This window comes from Balaenoptera physalus (genome assembly GCF_965194825.1).
Source record: "Balaenoptera physalus genome assembly, chromosome: 15".
Taxonomy (NCBI): Eukaryota; Metazoa; Chordata; class Mammalia; order Artiodactyla; family Balaenopteridae; genus Balaenoptera; species Balaenoptera physalus.
Window position 1 is genome coordinate 13,055,886 of NC_138894.1, and position 20,834 is coordinate 13,076,719.

At 52.2% G+C, this 20,834-nt stretch overlaps 1 protein-coding gene across 2 annotated transcripts in view; it reads left to right on the top strand.

The window, feature by feature from the left end:
- Positions 1 to 20,834, top strand: part of BCL2L11 (BCL2 like 11) — a 153,784-nt gene that overhangs the window by 48,823 nt on the left and 84,127 nt on the right. The gene's annotated exons all lie outside the window — the stretch shown is intronic.

Here is a 20,834-nt window from a genome sequence, read left to right on the forward strand (position 1 = left end):
GGAGGGCTGGGGATCAGCCAGCATCCAGCCCACCCCCTCCCCCCTTTCTTATTGCCACCACAGTTGCTCGTTGTGTGCCTGCCCCCCACCGTTGCCTTCCACCTTTGAAACTATCCTTGCCCCCAGGACAGCCGATGGCAGCCGTGGCCTAAGCCGTGGCCCAATCCAGCACTCTTCCCCAGCACTTTGAACCTGGAGCAAGCGAGGCGAGAAGGGGCTGATGGGACTGCAGCATCCTTGTAGCCGGGTAGACAGGGAGGCACATGTGCGTTCCCTGGCCATGGTGCCTGCTGCCGGCGTGCCTGTGCCTGGTCTCCACGCTTCCTGTTTGTTCCTTGAGCGCAGGGCCCCTCCCATAAGTTCTCTCTGTGCTAAGTCAGATACTGTTGCTAACAGCCCGAAGCGCTGACTCATTCCTACCTGTCAGGAAAGACTGAGTCAGGGGTTGTTAGGAGTCCCCCTACAAACAGTACGAATTCAGAAGGTGTGAGGTGATGGATGGATGGTTAAAATTCCCCTTTGGGCGAGACCAGAGTGGGGCTGTGAGAAGAAGGGAAATGACAAGGCAAAAGGATGCTCTCTCATCGTCTCTCACTTCTACCACTGGGCCTCCTTTGCCTGAAACCTCTCTTTCCTGAGGCAAGCCCTAAGTCCTTAGGAGAATTTAGTACCAAGAAGAAGATACAGTAGAAGGCCCTTGTTTCTGGCGTGTTATCCCGTGTATGACATACATTTCCAAAAGCGACTCGAGAAGGGGAAATTATACTAGCTGCTCTGCTTTGTCTCCTTAAAGCAGATTTTGGGAGACTTAGCTCTATAGTAACCCGTCAATCTACTGACTAAACAAGATCAAACTTGGGGAACCATTCTCACAATACACCCTAAAGGTGCCATGTTCCATTGTAGGCTTTCTGGCCCGGAAGGACATCAGAGAGCTTATACCACCTCATTACATTTTTAGTCCTCTAGGTGGTCATTTGCCTGAACAATTTACTCAATCCAAGTATGTGTATTAAGATCCTGCCATCTCCCAGGTGCAGATAAAAATATAAACGTGCTTAAAACTCAGACATGCTCAGGGTCTCAAGGCCAGTAAGCGGAAAGACCACAGTAGAATTCTGTACTGGAATCCCAGAGGGAGCTGTTTCCGGAGCTTGGAGAGTGAGAGACCTGCAGCTCCCCTGGGTGTCTCGCCCAACCCCCATCCGGCTCCCAGAGCCCCGCACCCTAACCCCCATCACCTATTGTGACAACTAACCATTGGGCACTTGGTATGTGTGAGGTCCTGTTCACAGCACCCCATCATCTCAGAACAAACAAACGGCCCTTTAAAGAAACTGCCGTTATGACCCCAGGTGCCAAGATAGGGAAACTGAGTCACGGGGCATTTAGTCTGCTTGCCCAGGGTCACCGAGCTCGTGGGTGGCAGAGCTGGGATGTGAAGCCGGGCAGTGTGGCTCTGTCAGCACACACAGGTCTACCTGCTCCTCCGTCCCCCTCTCAGGTCCCAGGGGAGCAGGTGTGGGAGGCTGAGGCCGGGCAGGGTCTGCCTTGGAGGGGATGCCCACGAGGCTGCCGGCCTCAGAAGAGTTCCGGGCATTCTGGGGACTCATGTCATTGTGGCCTGGTCCAAATCCACCTTGTAGGGGAGGGAGGGGCTGGGCACTCCAGACCCCAGGCTTTGCTTGCCTCTCTGGCCACCAGGGCATTTCAGCTTTGCCAATGGCTCACCTCCCTGTCGAGGCCCAGGTCCTGCATTTCTTGCCTCAGACCTCCTGCAACTCTTGGTGACCTTGCCTGAGGGCCTGCTATTGACGTGTGGGTTGTCCCAAGAGTGCTGGGTATGTCCTGAGCCTGCTGACTGCTGCCAGTTGCCCTGTAAGGCGTGGCCTCGGTCTGGGGGAAGCTGTGGCCCCCTCATTCTTTGCCCGCTGTCCCACTCATGCCACCACCGGGGAGGAGCAGCTCCCAGACATTTGTTCACATGTAAGGCCATGTTAGTGGCGGCATCCTGGTGCCAGGGTGATGGAGCCAAGGGGTCACAGAACCCCCAAGGGTGGTCTCTCCACTAGAACGTAGAGTGAGTGAGGTAGGTCCGGGACAGCCTGGTGTGTATCCACTGGGGGCAGGATCCACTCTCCCCCATTCGCCCTGGAACCTTTGCCCCCAGACCTGGAGCAGGAAGATGTCCCCAGAGCTTCCCCGGCCCGCAGCATCCTGCCACGCGATGCCTCGGCTCAAACTCTGCAGTGCCCAAAGCCCCTGCATGGTCAGTTCTCTTCTGCCTCTTACATCTCACTGGCCTGCTCACTGTTTCATTTGTTTTTCTGCTCATTGTTTGTTTTCTTTTCTAAGACTTTTTTTTTTTTTTTTTTGATGTGGACCATTTTTAAAGTCTTTACTGAATTTATTACAATATTGCTTCTGTTTTACGTTTTGATTTTTTGGCTGCGAGGCACGTGGGATCTTAACTCCCCAACCAGGGACCGAACCCGCACCCACTGCATTGGAAGACGAAGTCCTAACCACTGGACCGCCAGGGAAGTCCCCTCTTCTCTCTTTTAAAAAAAAAAAAAATACGTATGGAGGTACAAATACACACAGTCAAGTGCACAGTTTTCTCGACAAACTTTGACTCATGTCTATAGCTGAGGATTCATCTCCCCGATGAGGATGCAGAATCTGACCAATTTAAAGGGACAGCACTTCAGTCCTGCTGCCCAAGACCCAGGCTCACTCCTGCCCTGTCCTCTTGCTCCGGGGCCCCTGGGCTGGGAGCCGTCTCTGCAGAGGCATGAGGAGAGGCTGGGGTTCTGGCTGGGGTCCCCCAAGGGCATTCAGCGGCCTCTTAAGGCCCCTCTAACAGGAAAGGAGAACCTGTGGCTCTGTCAGTAACTCTTCCCCCCGTTATTCAACCGTGACCTTCATGTCAGTATGTGTCACTTATTTGTGCTGAGAAGCCTGACACAGAAAGCCCTGGATGTGGAAGATCTGGCTTTTTTTTTTTTTTCCTATACATTTATTTATTTACTTATTTATTTTTGGCTGTGTTGGGTCTTCCTTGCTGTGCCCGGGCTTTCTCTAGTTGGGGAGAGCCAGGGCTACTCTTCACGGTGCGTCGCCTCTAGGCACGCGGGCTCAGTAGTTGTGGCTCGCGGGCTCTAGGCACGCGGGCTCAGTAGTTGTGGTGCACGGGCTTAGTTGCTCCGCGGCATGTGGGATCTTCCCAGACTAGGGATCGAACCCGCGTCCCCTGCATTGGCAGGCGGATTCTTAACCACTGCGCCAGCAGGGAAGTCCCTTGGCTCATTTTCTTAAAAAGTAAATCCTTTCTGTTACCTTGACATCTGGACCATTGGAAGAGGAGAGCCAGGCGCCAAAGCTTTCTCAGTCATTGGATAGCATTCTGAAAAGCTATCTGGGGAACAAACATTTTTCCTTCTTCTGTCAGCATCTAGGAAATCTCTATCCCATTTAAGTGTAGGTGAAAGGATTTTATTGTCTTTAACTCAAATAGTCTGGAAAAATCTTGCCTTCATTCCTTCACGTATTCATTTGACCAACAAGTGTTTATTGAACATCTATTATGTACCAGACACGATTGATTCCAAGTGCTCAGAACTCAGCAGCAACCAGGCTGCTGAGACCCCTGCCCTCCTGGGGCTTACATTCAGTGGGGCTGAGGGGCGTAAGACAAACAGGTGAATAAGATGAGCAGACAGTGAAAGGTGCAGGAAATAAACATGGCCAAGTGTAGGGGAGCAGGTCTGGTGACGCAACGGGTCTCGTGGTGCAGAGGGTCTGGTGGTGCAGCTAAAGCAAGGAAGGCCTTTCCTCTGAGCCCTCAGGATGAGCCAGGAGCAGCCAGCCAAGAGCTGGGAGAAGAGACCAGACGGAGGGACCAGAGCCGTGGAAAGGAGGCCGGGAACAAGCAACGCAGGGAACAGTTGGGGGCTGGGCTGCAGGGCCAAGTGGGCCACATCCTAGAGACGGGCTCCCTTTAAATTCACAGGGCAGTGGAGGTCTTCTGTTACAGAGCCAACATAATCCAATCTGAATTATTTGAGAAAGATTCCTCTGAATTCCAGACTAAGGGAGATTGAAGGGACATGATGGCTGACTGTGATGTGTGATCAGGGATTTTCCTTTTGCCATAAAGGACACGATTGGGACAAATGGTAAAATCTGAATCAAATATGTAGGTTAGATAATAGTATTGCATCAAGGTTAATATCCTGATTTTGACCATTGAACCACAGTCGTTTAAGAGAATGCCCTTATTCTTAGGAGACACACACTGAAGTATTCAAGGGTGAGGGGCGTTGCCTGTCTGCAGTTTACTCTTAAACATTCAGAGAAACATATCATAGGCATACATGTGGGTTATATCTTGGGGGCGTGGGAGAAGGATGAAGCAAATGTGGCAAAATGTCAACATTTGGGGAATCTGGGTGGGGACTGTAAGGAAATTGTTTACACTATTTTGCAACCTTTTTGTAAGTCAAAATAAATTTTTATTTTATGTCAAAATAAAAAGTGAAAAATGTAAGACCCCTCTGGCTGCATGCACCTGGATGGTGGTAGTGAACAGAAGTGTCGGCGCAGGGGACGGTCAGGGGTCCTCCCAGGAGACCTGGGACCTGGTCCTGGACCTGAATGGAGGGAGAGATGCTCGAGGCGATGGGTGAGGAGAGAAGCTGGGCAGAGGAGGAATAGACTGGGGAGGGCTGGGAGCGGAGGGCTCGTGGAGAGTTCTGTTCTTCTGAGCTGCCAGCTCAGCTCAGGGCTGATCCAGAAACAGTGTTATCAGCTCGTTTTAAAGGGCAAATGTTGGGTTTTGGGAAAGAAATCCCAGCCAGTTGGACGGTAAACCACTGGCTGCTTGAAGAAAGGCTGCAGCGTGGATATTTAGGCGTTTACTTTAATGAAACACTTTTTGCAAAACACAACGGGAGGAAACGGGGTCTTTCATCATGAGAGATGGAGCACAGCCCATGCCACCCTTGCGACCCCTGCGGAGCAGCTACTGAACGCGGGCCGGGTGCTGCGAAATACCCACCTCTTCAAAACTCCAGTGGGATTCCAGTGCAGGATTTTTTTTTTTAAAGCTCCCTATCCGTGATCGAGCGTGGCAGGGTCTGGGAGCTTACTCAGGGCTCCCACGGGTGACTTCAGACACCCTGGGGCCGGCAGCAGCGTCGACGGGTGAGTGCATCACCCGGGGAGAGTTCTCTGCAGGACACCACTCAGGAAGGGGCTTTCTGTTTGTTTCAGTTTCTCTTGTAGCTGCGAAATGTTCAATCCTCATTTCTGTCTCCCTCTGCCACTTTGCGCTGGCACAGACATCCACGTGTCCTGCCAAATTCAGGGTGAGTGGGAGGACAGAGTGGGCAGGAGGGCCAAGGCCACGGCCTGTTGTAGGTGAGGCCGCCCTAGTCTGTGTGCCTGGGGAGAGCCCCGTCCATCATCAGGTAGGACAGAGCCTCCTAGTGACAAAGCCAAAGGGTTCGGCGAGGTCAGAGACGTGGGAAGGGGCCGCCGACCGGGATCCGCAGGGGCAGAGGTGGGATGGAATCAGCGTGCAGAGCAGGTAACGAACGAAGGTGTGAGTGGCAGTGAGCTTGACCCCAGCTCTCTGCAGCTCGGTGGGCGTGGCATGTGAGGGCATCTTGGAATTGTGCGGAAGTATCATGGTCCCATGAGAAGCAAAGGCAGGAGGACACACAGCATGCCCTGAGAGCGTGCGCTTAGGTATGAGGTCTGAGTACTTGGAGGGGAAGGAAACATGGCCACCTGTGCTGGGGGAGACATCACAGCCCACGTTGCCCCCAGTTGGAATAGCGGCTCTTCAAAGAGATGTCAGCTTGGACTTGCTCAGTGCTGTGCAAGTATGCTGCGTCAGCTGTCCCAGAAACTGCCCTGGGCGACCCTCCACGGGCTCAGCCTTGGCCCCTCCAAGTCCCTCCCTGGGATCCACTCCTGATCCCCAGGGGCTTCAGGCCTGACTCAGGCTCCCAGTCACCGAGCTCTGGGGCCGGCCTTCTGTTGGCTTGCAGGTAAATGCCCTCGTCCCCGCCAGGGGATTTTAGTAACTACATTGCAATTGTGTCTCTCTGGCCTTTGAACTGTAAGAGTCAAGGCAGACCCCTGGTCCAGCATGGTCCCTGGCACCTGGTGCACACTCAACACGTGACCGTGGGATGGGCAGGTGGCGATTAAATGTCCTATGAGGATTCATGGCAAATCCTCTTTTCTGAAAGCCCGAGTTTGTTCTTGGCCGCAGAGCACAATTTACACTTTTTGCCGCTTAAAAAACGAGTAGTGAGAACCCTGGGCTGATTCAGATTACAAACTTCTTTCTTAAGAGGCAAGTCCAGCCTTTGGCCAAATGGTTCTCCTTTTAGGGCCCCTTTTTGCTTCGTGGTCGTCCCTTCCTCCTTCCACACCCCACCTGCTCAGGCTCCGGGGCCACTAGGTTCCTCTAAACCCCTTCCTTTAAAAGCTGCTGCCAGAGCCATGGTGCTGGCAGGGTTCTGACAAATCACGTCCCCTGGAGGACAAATGACTGATGAAGGTAGCCTCTTGCAACTCTGGTGACACGTGCGTTTTGGAAAATTAAGTTGCTGTCTAAACTTAGTGGCTATAGTATGAAACAGAAGTCTTCATTGGTCCTAAGAAAATGACACTTTGATTGAACTAAATCCCAGCAGTCTGGGCTGTTTCCTGGACTACCCCAGGCTCACTCCGGCATCACAGGCTTGCGGTCCCCTCTTTCTAAAGTGCTCAGATATGCACAGGGTTGGCTTTTTTAGGTTTCTGCTCAAATGTCATCTGCCTGGCCTTCCCTGCCACCCCATTCAATCCCACCTTCAGTTTCATCCTCTGGACAGTAAGGCTTTGCACACACTCTCGGAGCCCCAGCTTGAGTGTGTGTTAGAACTTGGGGCGCTGGAGCTTGGAGGGGCCGTGGGACAAGAGGGAGGGACCTGGGTCCTCACCTCTGGAGGTCTGGTGATTGGCAAGGCCTGGGCTGCCTGCTCTGTGAGAACTAGGGGTGTCGGGACCCCATCCCTTGCTTTCCCAGCATCACACATAGTAGGTGTGGAATGACGTAGTTCTCACTGTAGCCAAAGAGTGTGGCAACCCGGGCACCCTGACACGTTAAGAGAGCACTCAGCTGGGTGGAAAGAGGAGAGGCTCCCCATCTCCCTCGAGACCCCTGATAGCCTCCCTTTGTGGGACCCGGTCATGTGTGGTCTCTTATTATGCAGAGATGGGGAACATCAAGGCAGAAGTTTCTTAAAACTTCCTTCCAGAAGAAATTGGGCTTAAAATACTTGCCCAGCAGATGGCCAGGGCCGCCCTGGAACACTGCATCTCTTATCTGACAGCTGTCCGCGAAGAGGCCGCTGGGAGCTGTTCTCAGAGCATCAGAGAGACTGGGCTTTGGGCCATCCTCACGGGTCACGGCCCTGTTGCCTCCATCTGGGTCCAAGCCATGGGACTGACCTGCCTGGTGGGGCTCTGAATGTCTAGACAGACAGCCAGGCTGAGATGAGAGAGGACACACTTGCCCCCCCGTGGCTGAAACCTGATATGGGGCCAGCATGGTCGAGTGTACATGGATCAGGGGAGGGGGATGGGAGGGCTGGGCCCAGAGGTCACGTCTACACCGGGATCTCAAACAGTGGGAAGGAGCCCTGTTTGGATTAACACACACATTCCTGGGCGGCAAATCCCCTTTTCTAAAAGCATAAACACCTGGGAAGGCAGACATAAAATCTGAAGGACTTTGGCCTCTGTGACTTGTGTATGTCAACTTATATCAGTAATACCACCCTGACTTAAAAATAATCCCCAAGGCAAGAAGAAAACACTTTCACTGTTATAAAACTGGACTAATATTACATTTTTTTCCCCTGAAATTACTTTTCAGAGTTCATAAGTATACCTACCTTATGAGGAGGAAGGAAACAGCATTCACAGGACAGAGTACAACATTTTTTTGGATTATTTATGCTTTTTTTAGGGTCTGATTCTGAACCCTTTGAAGAAGTGAAAGACTATATAAAGTAAGTTGGATGGTTTCTTTCCAAGAAACATCAAATGAAACTCCAGTTTCAGAGAGACAATTCTTCACCAGTGTTCCCAAGTGCCAAGAACCTTCTTTTTCATGTTTTCTGTGACTGAACGTTATTTGCCTTAAGCCTGCCATGATTTTCAGTTGAAAATATCTGCAGAGGAAGCAAACCTGGCCGGTGAGTGTCAGAGGCTTCATTCCCCATGACTGAGAAGGATCAGATGCTGATCCAGAGGAGAGCTGTGGGTACTGCTCAGCACAGAGTCAAGTTCTCAGGGGTCCAGCTTTGAAACTGACAAGATATTGACCTGTGCTGATCAATCAGACAGCCTGGAGCCCCTACGCTGCCTCTTCCGGGCTGCCTTTTCCCCACCCTAGGCCCGCTCTGTGAGTTAGTTCTCATTAAAGCTAGCAGATGACTCAGAGCTCCACAGAGGGCCAGCCTCTCTCCCCGCACGGCTGTGCCCCAAGTCTGCAGAACCCGTGCGGGTCCAGACCCAGCCTGTGGCCAGCCGAAGAAGGGAAACCTCCTCAATCGCATCAGCCTCTCAGTGAACCACATTCTGAAGACACACCACCCTCTCCTTCTCTGACGTTATCATGTCTGATGCTGGGGGCTGCTCTGGACATTTGTCCCTGTCATGTTTCATATGTATGTGTGTATTCGTGCCAACTGCCCATCTGTGACCGTTGGTAGCAGCGTCTCTTGTTGAGTCTGAATACGGTGATCAAAGGCTATGCCTAAGAAAATAATAACCAACAGCACAAAGCAACATTTATGCCAAAAGAATGTCCCTGTGTGCATGCATGCATGCGTGTGTGTGTGTGTGTGTGTAAACATGCCAGTATGGTGGAGGTTGGGAGGGACACTCTGATATTTATTGGTCACCTCATTGCACCTGAAATTTTCATGTACTTTCTTCTTTAATGCCCATGTCAGTTTCCAAAGGTAACAATTATCACCGCCCAGACACATGTGTGTATTAGATTTCTAGAGCTGCTGTAACAAATTACCACAAACTTGGTGGCTTAAAGCAACAGAAATTTACTCATTCACAGTTCTAAAGGCCAGAAATCCAAAATCAAGGCGTCGGCAAGGCTGTGCTCCCTCCGAAAGCTCTAGGGGAGAATCCTTCCTTGCTGCTTCTGGCTTCTGGTACCATAAGCTAGGCACCCCTCGTCTCATGGCTGCCTCACTCCTACCTCTACCTCTATTGTCACATGGCCTTCCCCTCTGTGTGTCTTGTGTCTCCTTTCTGTCTCTTGTCATGGGATTTAGGGCCCTCCCAAGCAATCCAGGACTGTCTCATCTCAAGATCCTTGACTTAATTACATCTGCAAAGACCCTTTTCCCAAATAAGGTCACATTTATAGGTGCCGGGGATTAGGACATGAACCTGTCTTTGGGGGGCTACAATTCAACCCACTCCACGGGGTGATATTTAACACTTACTGGCACTTAATTTGCCCCAGGCACTGTTTGGTGCTTTATCTGAATTATCTCATTTAGTCTTCACAGTGACTTGAGGGGACAGGTACAAATTATTGTCCTCGTTTTTACAAGTGGAGATACCGAAGTGCCGAGAGGGGAAATAAGTCTCCGGGGTCATGCATCTGGAAAGTGGCAGAAGCTGGGCAGTGGTGCTGCAGAGCCTGCTGGGAACCCCACAGGCCGGCCTGGCTCTCGGAGCTCACGCATGGCGGCGCCTCCCTCCTGGTCAGGGCTTTCTGTCCTCGTCCTTGGTGACATCTGCATCCCATCAGATGGACCGTGCAGCACCTCAGCCCACCCTCCTCTGGTGGCCTCTCCCTGGGCTCCTCAGGGACCCTTTCCTTCAGTCAAACCTGCACCAGCTCATCCTTCCCATCCTCAAATCTGGATTCCAGACACAGGTCGTCATCCTCCCATGCCTGCCACTCAAGTTCCCCCACTGCCCCATTCCTTCCGTTTCAATGCACTGAGCCCCACCCCTGCCCCAGGCCTCCCCGCAGGCCTCTCTTCCCTTCCCATCCAGCCTCTGCTCCAACGTGGATTCCCTCAGCAACTCAGCCTTTCTCTTGTAGGTTACCAGCCCTAAATGAACCCTCCCATCTGCCTTCTTCTTGCCTGCAGCAGAGCTGTTGGGGGATAATCACACAAACGGGTTGGCTGCTTTGCTCTAAATTCAGGATCTCAGTCTGGGCACATCTGAGAAGTACCTCCAGGCAACACCCCAGTTCTCTCCGCCGGTCCGCTGTCCCACTCCCACACGAAGACAATGCTCTCACACCTCCTCCTCCGCCCCTGCACTCTCCCTCCAGTTCCAAACTCTCATCTTCCCAGCACCAAACTCACCACCCCACCCAGATAGGCACCTCTTCTGCTTCTTCCTTCCTAGACGGATGGAGAAAAGTCTCTCCACCTGTGCTCTGGATTCACCCCTCCAGCTACTCAAGAACTTCGCTCCCTCGGTGGTGTCCTCCCTGCCTTTCACACGGGTCTCCTCCTTTCTCAGACATGCCCCCCTAGTCCTCCTACAGCCAACTCCTCCCCTTCACAGCCACCTCCTGATTCCTCGATTCTCTTTCCGAGTCCAATTTCTCCAGAGTTTGATGCACACACATGGTCCCCACTTTCTCAACCCCATGCACTCCAGACCCCACTGCAGCCTGGCTCTGTTCCCGATGCTCTCCTGACACCACTCAGTCAGGGTCACCCATGACCCCCATCTGACTGGGTCCAGCCCCACTCTGGGACTTCATCTAAGTCCTTTGTCTGCTCCTTTCTTCTGGAAACACCCTGCTCTCCCAGTTCCCACGCTGAACGCTCTCCCAGGTTTCCTCCTTCACTGGCCAGTCCTTTATGGCGTCCTACTTATTCTGAACCCTAAATATTGGTCTTCCTTAGACCCCCGTGGGCCCTCTCTCTTCACTTTCCACCCTCACTTCCCAGGTGATGCGGTGCAGTGCCCTGGATTTAGATACCATTCTTATGCCAGTGGTCCCAAGTCTGTATCCCCCACCTGAACTTCTCCTTGGAGCTTCCTTCAGATTTGCAGATTCCACTGCCCACTGCCGTCTCCACTAGATCTCAGACATGGCAGAATTAGCACATCCAGAGCAGACGCAGTTTCCCCCTCCAGACCTGCTCCATCCTTTCCCTAGACTTTCCCATCTCGGTCAATGGCACCCCCTCCCCAGGTTTTATAACCCTCTCTTTCTCCTTCTCCCTTCTGACCGACTTGCTCTCTAAAATATATCTTGAATCCACCCTTAACACAGCCTGGAAGACACAGCTCTACCTCCCCAGCCTCAGCTCAGAACACTCTCCAGAGACACTACTCTTCTTTCTGTTTCTACTTCCCTTCCCCACCCAAGCTCGTTCCCACTTAAAGGTCTTGCACACACCATTTTTCTTACCTGGAATGTTCTCTCCTGTTCTTCATCTAAGTGTTAGTTTCCAGGGTTGCCCGTTGGAAGCGACTGTCGCTAACCACCCCATGTAAAGTAGGTCCCTCTGGACTTCTTCATTTCTGCCCCTCAGCTATTTTCTTCATCAACATCACGACTTCAGACTGTTTTCTTATTTGTGTTGTGACTATTGTGGTTGACTTTCTTACTTGAATAGAAGATGCAGGGGAGGCCAGGGGATTGCTCACAATACATCTTCAGGACATGGAACAGTGCCTGACCCGTTACAGATGCTGAGTGAAGGATTGAATGATTGAAGGAAGAAAACCGGGATTCTAACCACATCTGTCTGATTTCAGAGCTTTGTTTTCTTCTCACATTCCACATGGTAGTCACAGAGGGCTTCCTGGAGGAAGGGAGGTGGATCCAGAAGGATGAGACCCCCATCCTTTGTCCCCTGCCTTCTGATCACACCAGGTCCCATACTGCTCAGCCCCAATCATTACGAAGTGGCTTTGAGTCCGAGCTGAACTTGTCTCTCCTGTACACCTAGCCTGTGAAAGAAAGAAATTGGATACCAGCTCTTCTAAGACTGCTGCCAGCACCTTCTTTTCCAGGCACAAGTGTTTTCAAACACTTCTATCCTCCAAGCTCCTCCCACCTGCAGCTACCTCCAGGGTTACGCCAGCATCTGGTCCATTCCTCAGCATCCTCTAGGTCCTGCTTAGCCTTCAAGGTCCAGCCCCAAACCTCCTCCTGGAACTCTTACCCAACCCTTCCTGAGGACCCTTAGTTCCTCAGGCATGTCCCTGCTGTGTCCTGTCTCAGGACTTTGCTTTTCTCCCAGGGACTGGCTCTGTCTTGCTAGTTTCTCAGGACTGCAGTTAACAACCAAACCCCAGCACACAGTGGCTTAACACTGACTGGTGGGCATTAACAGGCAAAGGGATGGGGTTTCATACTGCAGGTCCACCGCGATTTGGTGAGAGGCTCTGCTCCCCATCTTCCTCATTCAAGGACACAAGCTGACGAGCCTCTACCCTCTGGAGTGTTGCCAGGCATCATGGTGGGAGGAAGGGAGTGCGGCATCAGCTCTCCCCAAGCATCCACCCAGAAGTGCTCCGTGTCACTTCTGCTCCCATATTACAGGCCAGAGCCATCACAGGGCCACACCTAACCCGGGAGGTGAGGAGAGGTGGAGGGAAGAAAGTGTGATCCTATGAAGTGCTCAGTAGCAGAAGCAATGGACACAGTGGTGAATAACCCTCATGGCCACCACCCCAAATCAACTGGGAGTTCCCAAAGGCTAGGGGCTGGGTCTCATGCTATCTCTTCCTAACCTAAAACTTGGGCCAAGTTCTGAATGAGCAAGTGCCCCATCTCTAGACCTAGCAAACTCTCCCTTTCCCCTAAAACGGGTTCTGGTGCATGGGATCATTTGGCTGAAGCCATCAAGACAGCTTCTGGTAGAATTTTGGGTAAAATTGATAGGAGCTTACCTCTCCCTGAGCTGTGCTTTTTAGCCACAGACCGCATTTCTTTCCCTGTTCGTGTCCCCATGCCCAGCCTCCACTCCCAGCCCCACCCGGAACCTCCAACCTGATCTCTCTAGATCCCAGGCCAGTTCCAGCTCGGGCCGTCTCAGATGCACGGGTTGAACAGTCTTGGGCCTGCCCCTGAGAACACAGGACCACTCCTTTCTGTTGGCTACAATGTGTTGAGTGCTTCTCAGAGGGCAGGCACTGGGTTAAGTGCTTTCTCGTATCGTTTGATGATTTCTTGGTGAGGCGGCTCTCATCATGAAATCCATTTTACCGATGAGGATACTAAGGAAGGTTCAGGGAGGCTGAAAAACTTACTCTAGGTGTCCAGCCGGTAGGCAAGATCTCTGGGCTCTCCCCCGCCAGTCTGACTCCCCACCCCACCTGCCCTGTGACTGGTCCGTGGCTGCAGGGGTGAGTGATGCCAAAGGTCAGCCCTTGGAGCATGTCGCCAGCTCCGTGGGGAACTAAGTGTTCTCTGTGCGGGCTGAAGAGCATAGATAATGCTGGACTTTACCACTCAAGTCAGCAGGGCTAAGTGTGACTTTTCTTTGATAAGCTTGGATTTTATGTCTTTAGGAGCAAACAAACAAACCATAAAATAGCAGTGAGTTTTACTGGGCATTTTGGAGAGCATCCCAGCTCTTGGAGCTCTGCCCAAGGGCAGGAGTGACGGAGGCAGGCAGGGTGGGAGGGGACTGCTCGGCACTTCCCGCCCGCTGCCCAGGCTCTGAGCTGAGCCAACTGGACGAGTGTCTTCACTTCTGAGCGCTTCCCTTTCCTCATCTGAAAAGTGGAAAGGAGTCAGCCTCATTTCCACTCTGTCAATCAGGCACTATGGTAACGACCCAAAGCATCTCCACTTAGAAGGCTCTGCAACGATAAAAACAATACTAGTGATAACGATGACTAACTTATCCTGGCACCATATTCCAGACCAGATGCTAAGAACTTTATTATCTTTTACAATTATCCCAGTTTATGTATGAAGAAAGTGAGGCTTGGGCAGGTTAAAAAATATGCCCAAGCTCATAGTGTTTGTGAGTGATGGCGACGATGATGATGATGATGGTGGTGGTGGTGGTCGTGGGGATAATTCTGATGACTGATGGCCCCAAGCTCTTTGCTAATTACTTTCCCCCATTCTTAGCCTCTTCTAGAGGTCCAAGCCTACCTTGGCTGCCTCACCAGAGGGAATAAGTGGGTTTACTTGAAGGAGGAGGTACCAGGTGCTTGACCAATCCCGCCCTGGTCCAGTCCCGTTTCCTCTCCAGGGAGCTCTCCAGGGTCCAGGGAGAGCCCCTCCCAGGACCCCAGTGAGGCAGACTCTGCAGGGCACAGATGCTGCCGGCCTGAGGCATCTTCCCAACGTGTTGCTCTGACCAGCTCTCTCTCCTCCAGCCTAGAACGGTTCCACATGCCTCATCTCATCTGCCCAGCCTGGAAAGCATTTTCTCATCCTCCCTGCCACTTAGGGTCTAGTCATCCTTCGGGATCCAGCTCGAGAACATGTGGCTGGTCAGTCTTTACGTGCACGCATCCATCCATCCATTTCTTCATTTATGTTTTTCAACCATGCGTACATGTATATACGTGCCAGCAGGGGATGGTGTAGAGGAGGGAGCACAGTTGGGTCAGCCTGGTTTAGTCTGTCCTTTCTCAGCTGTGTGACTGGGCCAGTCACCTCCCTGAGCTTGTTTTCTCATCTGTAGGATGTGGCCCATCAATGACACTGTGTGAATGGCGTGAAATAACGGCTCATCACGGCCCCACTGTGCACACTGACCCCCTCCCTCCAGTCCCCTTCCACTGATGCCGTTTCCTTCCCTCTCCCGCCCTCTCACCCGCCTGTACCTCCACGGCTTCCCCCCACCGTGGGCTTGAATGGGAGCGTGATAATTCAGCAGGTCAGTCATGGCTGCAAGGGAGGCTCTGCGGGCCCTGGGCTGGTCTTCTCGTGAATCTGTGGCACTGAGGCCTAGGCTAGGTTCCAGGCAAAGGCTCGGCAAAAGCTGGCTGGTTCCCTGGAGCACTGAGCCATTCCGTCTGACATGGGCCTTCTTGGGTATCCTTTCCAGAGTGCGGGATAGAATGAGCTGGGTTCCAGGTCCTTCCCCCAGGCCTTTCAGGGGCCGGCCTGGGGAGGAGACTTCGGAGCAGAGCACGGGTCCCCTCTGCTCCCATCACTTGGTGATGGTGATGCACCCAGCCAGGCTACCTCCCTCTGGGTGCCCTGTGCAGAGGGGTGTGTGTGTGTGTGTGTGTGTGTGTGTGTGTGTGTGTGTGTAAACGATGGAGGCGCTTGGTGGTGAGGGAACACTGCGCCTCTGTCACAGTGAACATGAACCTCCTGGCTTATCCTGATTGGCCCGCTGCAGGGTTCATGGAGGGGAGAGCCCACCTTGAAGTTTCTGCCCTTGACCTGGTAGAGCTCAGCCCTCTTAGGGGATGACCTTGTACCTGGCAGGGCTTGCTGGCCACCCTTATTAGGATGTCGGGGTGAGACCGACACTGGCGGCCTGTGTGTTTGGACACCACCCATCACCGTGTGCGCGGGTGCAGAGGCCTAGAACAAGCAGTCAGGGCCGTTTCACCACAACACCCTGGACTGACCACCGGGAGGAGGTCCTATATGACCTTGGCTCTTGGGCCGTGAGAAAGGATGAACCAGGCTGGTATTTTTTTGTCCAAATCTTCAGATAAATCCAAAAAAGAAAAGCCATTGAGTGACTCTGGCTCCCGCTAATACACAGACCCATGAACGTGCACCCAACCCCCCAACTCCATGGTCTTTTGAGTGGAAAGGGCTGGGCAGGAAAACTTGCTCTTGACCTCGCCCTGCAGCCAGGGCAGCTGTCCAGCTCGGATCCCTCCCCTGTCCCACACAGCCAGACGTCCCCCAGCCAGAGGTCTCTCAGTGCGAGGGGCCTCCGGACAACCCACGCTGAGCCCTCCTCAGTCTGTCTGTGCGGAGTCTGTGGTCAGGTCAGCCTCTTGACCCCATCATCAAATCCCACACACAAATCACACTAACAAAAGTACCCTTGGGGGCGGGGAGGGGGATGGCAGGGGTCCTTTTACAATGTTATTCTCTCTTCCTCATTCATTGAAAGCGCTGACCACTAAAAGTAAGGAATACACACACTCTGTGTTACCTTCCAAGCGAGTCCGCTGGCCTGTGCCCTCCTGCCTTGGGTCCCCCAGGGCGGGCCCCTCACTGTCACCACGTGGTCCACATCATTACTCTTCCGCTCAGAACAGCACAGTGCAAATGCTTTACAGCCTGCAGATTCGGCTGTGATCTCAGCCTCTGGAGAGCGTCTCATGGCGATGGCAACCTCCCTACCACCTTGCAAAGTAGACAGGCAGGTGTTATTGCTACCATTTCGTGCATCTGATGCAGGAGAAAGCCCGGGCTCAGCTGGGTCCCCGGCCGGGGGGTCTCTCGCCCTGCCAGCAGCCTAGCTGCTCTGCCCGGGTGCCCCGTACCGGGAGTTGGGCCGGGGGCTCCATGCCTGGCCAAGAGGCCGCGTCCTCTGCGTGGCAGGCAGGGACCACGCTCGTTTGCGTGGCCCGTAGCAAAGGCTCAATACAAGTGTGCTGAATGGAGGCACTAAGTCCTTCGAAGGCAAAGATGTCTGGGTGGGAGACCTCTGGCTCCATGTGCAGCCACTGGAGGGCTTCCTTCCAGAAATGGCTCCATAGAGGGAATGAAGATACTACTCTCCAGGCTTTGCTTCTCAGGCCACAGTTTCTGCACACCCAGGTCTTTTCAGAAATGCATCTGTGTCCAGGAGTGAGATCAGTCAGGTCCCTGCGGAAACCATCGTCTGATTTTAGACCCAGGGATGCCAGATACCTTTCTGTGGTCCTGCCATATTGAACCACCTAGAGAATTAAAATGCAGATTTCTGGGCCTCAAGTCCCCCAAGAACCTGATTCAACAGGTGTGTGTGGGTGCATGGGGAACGGGGACGGACATCTACCTGTCAAATCTCCCAGGGAAGGCTGAGGCCAGCCAGGCTTGGGAAGCCTTGGGGGCCGCCCTGCATGGAGCCCAGCAGCCTGGTGGGATGCCTGCAGCTGTGGCCTCCAAGGTCCCACGGCCTGGGTACATCCTGGTTCCCGCACTTGCTGTGGTCCTTTGCTATGTTACTTAGCCACCCTCTGCCTCGGTTTCCTCCTCTGTGAAATGGAGATAAGGACATCCCTGGCGGTCCAGTGATTAGGACTCCGAGCTTCCACTGCAGGGGGCGCGGGTTCCATCCCTGGTCAGGGAACTAAGATCCCGCAGCCCGCCTCCCCCCCAAAAAAATGGTACCTTGTAAAATGGAGATAATGATAGTGGTGTGATCAGAGTGTCATAACAATGATGAAATGAAGTGTGACACCAGAACCTCAGCTTCCGAAGCCAGGGGGGAGAGGGGGCGGGTCTTTGTTTCGGGCTGCCCTCTGGGGGTTCCTTAGGATGATGAAGCCAGAACCTTGGCCCTACCTGCAGATGGGGAAGGCAGGAGCCTCTCTCAGACTCCCCTCCAAGACACATCCTTCCCCTGGGAGCCCACAATTCACTGCAGACTACACAAGCCGGACAGACACACGAGAGAATTTTTTTCAAAACACAAGTGAATGCAAATGAGGGTTTCTATGGTAACAACACAAATACTTTTTAAAAAGGATTTTAAAAAAAACACAAAAACACAAGACAGAAACCAACACAGCCTAGAGATTGCTTGCTGCAGTAGACTGGCCACAGGGAGAGCGGGGAGGCTGGCAGCCAAGGTTTGGGGGGCCGGGGGGAGGGGTGCCCCCCACAGTCCCTCAGCCGTAGCCTTGACCTGCAGCCATCGCCATGGCTGAACCGGGAAGCCCGAAGCCTCCTCCAGTGGCTGTCAGCCACATGTACGATGCCAGAGGCCAAATCCCTTCCTGGCCAAACCAGACAGAGAGATGTGATTCTCCAGTTAATTTTAGTCAGCTATGAAACCTCAGCCCAGCTCCAGTGACAGGGGAAGAAATTAGCATCAGTGTGGCCAGTGACCGTCACACATTTCCTAAAATGTAACATGTTTACCTCTTTGCTCTTCCGTTTAAGTGAACAGAGGTTCCTTTTCCCAGGAATGGCTCCCTAGAGAGGTGACAGTCAGGCACAGCGAGAAGCTCACTGCTGTGCTGCCACAGCCCTCCACCAAGAGTGTCAGGTCTTGGTCTGTTTCTTTCCAATGTCAGGCAGATTTAAGAACATTTATCTCGTCATTAAGACACATGTAGATTCAGGAATACACCAAGCCCAGCCTCCTGGTCCCCTGGCAGTTTCCCTACATCTTGTGGGATCAGGAGCTGTCTCCTTGAAGGGGTCCCGGAAATCTTACCACCTTCCGCTTCTCTGCCCTCTAAAGGGAGATCTGTCTGTTCTTAAACCGGTCAGGTGCTCTTCTGAGGGTGGGCTGTGATTCTTCTAAATATACTTGAATTCACTTTGAAGGTGGAGATCGTGGGAGACTTTCACATCAACGTCTGCCCTGTTTCCATTTTCCCTGTCTCCTATAAATCACAGACCCACTAATTCACTTGGTATCTGACTCACTTAATACCTAACCCAAGGGTTAGGTGCAGCTCTCCATCAACTCCGTGAAGGTCGTCAGAATGTAGGCCTGGTTCTGTGAACTCAAATGGTAACGGTATTCTTCCCACATGCCCACATGATCTGGGGGAATAGCCACGTATCCTGAGGGGTCCATATCTCCCCTGCATGGACGTATCACATTCTAAACAGCCCTGTGAGATTGGCATGGTGACCAGCATCCCCCTTTCAGATGATTAAATAGAGGCTCAGAGAGGGTGAGTGACTTGCCCAAGGTTGCAGAGCTAGTAAGTGATAGAGTCAGTCACACTTGGCACCCAGCCTGCTGGCCTCTGAGAGCCTTAACCCCCTGGGCCTCCTGACTCTGTGCTCTGCTTCCTGTGATGGCTAGGAGTGCACGGCAAACCTTTGCAAAACGTGGCACGGATTCTTCCTGATCTTTGCACAGAGACCATGCCCATTCAGACTCCGTCTGAATGTTTTCAGTATAGATATCAGCTGCTTATCCCATGAGACAGTGGATCTCAACCCTGGATGCTCATCTAAACCATCTTGGAGCTTTTAAAATTTCCAATGCCCCGGATGGTTCACCAAACCAATTCAATCAGAATCTCTGCAAGAGGAACCCAGGGGTCCATTTTTTTTTTAATAAATTTATTGATTGATTGATTGATTTTGGGGTGTGTTGGGTCTTCGTTTCTGTGCGAGGGCTTTCTCTAGTTGCGGCGAGTGGGGGCCACTCTTCATCGCGGTGCGCGGGCCTCTCACTGTCGTGGCCTCTCTCGTTGCGGAGCACAGGCTCCAGACGCACAGGCTCAGTAGTTGTGGCTCACGGGCCCAGTTGCTCCGCGGCATGTGGGATCCTCCCAGACCAGGGCTCGAACCCGTGTCCCCTGCATTGGCAGGCAGACTCTCAACCACTGCGCCGCCAGGGAAGCCCTAGGGGTCCCTGTTTAAAGCTCCCAGGTGGTTTCTGTTCGCAGTAAGGTTAAGAACCACCACCTAGTGCTGAATTAGCAAGAATCAGAGGCTCTCCTAGGGTGTAACCTCCGTCTTACATTTTTGTAACCTGATACCTTTTGTAGGTGCACTGGATACTGCTCTCCTGCAGTAGGAAGGGAAGTGTGTCTTGATACATGTGTGGTTTTACCGTCAAAACGCAGCCATAATGCTTATTTAACCACCATCAGAAAGCGCAACTCAATACCTGCTTTGCCAAAGCCCAAAGGGTTATTTCTGGCAAACATTCTCCAATCTGTGATCAGATGGTGCTAAATAATGTTCCCCCAGCAGCACTTGCTTGTTATTCAGAGATGGGTGACCCCATGGCAAACTCTGCCAGAAAACTCCCCTGGCTCTGCTGTCCAGTGGCTTGAAACCTGGAGGCTGGGGGCCCACTTGAGCTGGGTGAGCGGGCGGTGGGCAGACCACTCTGTCTTGGGAACTGTGTAAGCAGTGAGCGCCTTGAGCGAGTCGCCATATGTGTGCTTACTGGTGCATGGTGTACGGTAGGGAGGTCTTATTTGGTTAAGCTCTTTTTGGTTAAAAATATTTTGATGACAAAAATTGGAAGGGAAAAAAAATCCATAAACTCTCCATCCTTCCAGGCTTTTCCCCAGAATATATTTTATGGTCACACTCATTTTATATGGACACTTTTGCATCCCTGCTTTTTTCTCACTTACCACTTTGCTTCACTGTTTCACAGGCCTCAGTCACCACTACAAGCTCTCTGATAGTCCACTGTTCTAGCCGTTCAGACTGCCTCCGTCTCTTTACAGTCATGAATCACATTTCAAGGAATAGTTTATATGTGCAGCTCTGTCCTTTTTCTGATTTATCTGTTTAACATAAATTTCTAGAACTGGAATTACTGAGTAGCAACTTCTTAAATAACTCTGTTACCAAATTGCTTTCCAAAAGATTTATATTAATACATATTGCCATTAATACTAGATACATGGCAGATCCCATCAGATTTCACCAGGATTGAGTGTTTTTCATTATGCTACTTTCGGGCAGATTAATATACAAAACAACACCACATCATTGTTGTAATGTGTATTTCTTTGATTACTAGCAAGTTCCATTCATTCATTCATTCATGCACTCCTGGATGAATTTATTCATCGGATGCCCATTCTGTGCCAGACACTGTTGTAGAAACTGGACAGACAGCAGTGAACAAAACAGACCAATATCCCCGCCCTTGAGGAAGTTACCTTCCCATGAGCATTTT